The sequence below is a fragment of the Episyrphus balteatus genome, chromosome 1 (genome assembly GCF_945859705.1).
Source record: "Episyrphus balteatus chromosome 1, idEpiBalt1.1, whole genome shotgun sequence".
NCBI lineage: Eukaryota > Metazoa > Arthropoda > Insecta > Diptera > Syrphidae > Episyrphus > Episyrphus balteatus.
Genome location: NC_079134.1, coordinates 128,001,784 through 128,005,836, shown reverse-complemented (window position 1 = coordinate 128,005,836; position 4,053 = coordinate 128,001,784).

Sequence of the window (4,053 nt, the reverse complement as noted above, 5' to 3'; positions counted from 1 at the left end):
GACACTTCGGGACATCTTCGGGACATCTTCGGGACATCTTCGAGACATCTTCGGGACATCTTCGGGACATCTTCGGGACATCTTCGGGATATCTTCGGGACATGCTCGGGACATGTTCGGGACATCTTCGGGACATCTTCGGGACATCTTCGGGACATCTTCGGGACATCTTCGGGATATCTTCGGGACATCTTCGGGACATCTTCGGAACATCTTCGGGACATCTTCGGGACATCTTCGGGACATCTTCGAGACATGCTCGGGACATGTTCGGGACATCTTCGGGACATCTTCGGGACATCTTCGGGACATCTTCGGGACATCTTCGGGACATCTTCGGGACATCTTCGGAACATCTTCGGGACATCTTCGGGACATCTTCGGGACATCTTCGGGACATCTTCGGGATATCTTCGGGACACCTTCGGGACACTTCGGGACATCTTCGGGACATCTTCGGGACATCTTCGAGACATGCTCGGGACATGTTCGGGACATGTTCGGGACATCTTCGGGACATCTTCGGGACATCTTCGGGACATGCTCGGGACATGCTCGGGACATCTTCGGGACATCTTCGGGACATCTTCGGGACATCTTCGGGACATCTTCGGGACATCTTCGGGACACCTTCGGGACATCTTCGGGACATCTTCGGGACATCTTCGGGACATCTTCGGGACATCTTCGGGACATCTTCGAGACATGCTCGGGACATGCTCGGGACATCTTCGGGACATTTTCGGGACATCTTCGGGACATCTTCGGGACATGCTCGGGACATGCTCGGGACATCTTCGGGACATCTTCGGGACATCTTCGGAACATCTTCGGGACATCTTCGGGACATCTTCGGGACATCTTCGGGACATCTTCGGGACATCTTCGGAACATCTTCGGGACATCTTCGGGACATCTTCGGGACATACTCGTGGGGCATCTGGAAATGCTGCCAGCTGATCGTGGGTGCCGGCTGCAAATTAGTAATATCGTTTAGTTTTCAACTCACAAAAGTGTACCCTTTGCCGAAAAAAAAATGAATTTTCAAAAATTTACTCTAAATCCATCGAAATGAGACATCAAAAGAAAGATAACTTTAAGGTCAATCTAGGAATGAAATTCAAAAGTTTAATTTAGACCTTCAAATAGAGTAATACCTACCCTTTTTTACACAAATATCTATAGCCAAAACAAATCACTTTTATACTGGTTATAGCGATTTTTCCACCCTTAAAATCTTTTCGGAAAACCTTATGCTAACACTAAAATTAATATTAATTAAAATTCCTTAAGCCTAAACTCCAATATTGATTGCAGTTTCCTGTGCGTTGAAGAATTCGAGCATTTTACACACGAGCGAAGGAATGCAAGCAACTTAAGATAATTTAAACAAGAAACAATGTGGCAGAGTTACGACATTAGGAGTTGTTAGGTTGTTAGCACGCTATCAACATTACGTATTTCAAAATAAGCAGCTTATCATAATTGTTCACGATTAGGCTTACTACTACCTAGTTGTGCAGCTATTTTATATGCTTACAAAGCTAAATTGAGAAAACAATGCACAATTAATTAAGTCTTGCATGCCGGGTATATACAGAGGGTCTAACAAGACTTTTAGGTCACGAAAAGGTACATACTAACGATATGAAAAGGATTTGGAGGCGGGCTATTTACAACTGATATTGGTCAGCAATGTAAATAATTGTATACAGAATCAAAATGTTATCCAATGAATATGTTTATGAAGGGGCTTGATAGCGACTTAATAATGATGTTAGGTTGTCCATTTTTGAAATAAATAAAAAAAAAAAAAACATTTAAAATGAAAACTTCAAGTCAAAAGAAATTACCTTAATCCTGTTTTCCTTAAAAGTACCAAAGCGCACCATCTCGAATGGTTGCCCACATCTTAGAACAGGCTATTGAACATCTTAAAACCTTTTTCGCCTTATAAGATGCACAATTACAAAATTGCATGAATGTGGGGGCTAGTATGGTGGATTAGTGGATTATGTAAACGAGCCAGAGCAGATCTGGAAATCTGCAAGGTATCTTTGCATCTAGAACTGAAAGAGCCAACTAAGTGTGTGGTGACTTGAACTTGCTAGAAAGATGACACTCTCACTATAGCCTCACTAGTCGCCTAAACACGATAAGACTGTGTGTAAAATTTAAATGAATTTATGTCGTTAATGCAAATTGGTTGTAGCCTTGTAGTAGGCATATTATGTGCAACCAAGTAACGTGTTAAGAACTTTGTCTGGACCTGGGCTGTACTTTTGAAGACAAACGACAAAAATAGTCGTGTGATATTTTTTGTTTTTGTTTTATATGAGAGATTCATAGATGCCTTTTGATGAAGTCGTGCATTTCTAAAAAAAAGAAGAACTTTCAGTTTATAAGTTGTCATAAAATAGGTGCAACTATTAACTACCCAACTAACAATTTTACTTCCACAAGGTTAGGATCTTTAATTTCTTGCAGCTAATATCTCTAAAGGGCTTGTATTTAGTTTGTGAATCGAAAATTCAAACTTCCGAGGCTTAACTTTCGTTAACCGCTTCCTAGAAACCTAGTGCAAGTGGAATTTAAAAATTTCTACAAGCATTAATGAAAACATTTCGTTTAAATTCCAATATGGCCACATGAAATTCCATTGTAGAAGCACAAGAAATAAAAGCCAATAACTGACTTCTTTTAAATGGCTTTGCAAAAGAAATTGTATTAGAACTGCTTACAAAATCTTTATGAATGCTATGTATTTTTTTTATCCAATTCGAAAATTATTAGACTCAAAAATTACTTAGGTAGGTTTTTTAGTATGGTAGAAGTACCTACAACTTATACAATTGCCTTAAATGCATTTATTATTATAATTCTATATTACCAAAATAATGTCAATAGTATATGAGTCGTGATATTCATTTAAAAAAAAAAAATTACGTTGAATTTCAAATAAACCGCAGTTAAACTGTTTTGCCTTTTTAAACAAATATTCCACAAAATAAATGTGTTATAGTTACTCCATTCTAATATTTGAATTAAAAAATTGTTTAATATCACTTTCAAATATAACGACTTACACAATTGTATGTTTTGCATCTCTGTGTGAGAAAAAAAGAAGTTCAATTTCCGGCGCATGCGCGAAAAGCTTTTAGTTTTATATGTTTGCCTTAGCGAAGTTAGGGGATATTTATTTATATTTGTAGAAGTCCTTTAAGTACAAGCAAAACATTGTAAAAAGCATTTAATTTTATAAGTTTGCCTAAGCGAAGTTAGGCTCCCTAATTTTATTTCTAGAAGCCCTGTGAAAGTGAGTACAAGCTAAATTTTTTAAACTGTCAGGCAAACTCATGAGAATAAGAAATATTTGGATAAGTGCCATTAAGGTGACCATTTTTGGTTTTTTTTTATTCATTGTTATAAAGAAATAAATGAAAAAGTGAATCTTTTCATATCGGTAATTGGTTTAAAATAGTGATATTAAAAATGGTTTACTGACCAATTCGGAGTTCATATTCAAGTAAGTGGAGAAGAAAGGAAAACAAGATTTTAATCTTTTCCACTTATTAAAATATAAAATAGTGATGAACATTTTAGATTTTTTATCTAAGTTCAAGTTAATTCTCTAATTTTTAAGAAAAAGCCAAAAGCCCAAAAAAATTTAAGATTTTTTTTCTGCTTCGGAAAAATGGGGCTTGACGGCATCCGGGTGAAACCTCTAAAGTTTAAAAAAAACCGAATTGAGTAACAAGTTATTCTCTTTCATCTTCTCAATAATGACATGGTTTGACAATCAGTATATAATATTATTTAGTCTTTATTAAATAATTTTTTACAAGATAAAAAAAAACAGAAAATAACCAAAAATAATAACTTTGAAAAAAAAAACACAAATGGTCACCATATTCAACTCATCAGGAAGTTAAATCGAAGCCCTTAGGAAGCTCTGGTTTCAACTAGTCCAAATTTGAAACTCTTTTATTATATACCTGTAGGCCGATGGGTAAAGTACCGGACTATCAATCAGGATGTACGTGGTTCAAATCC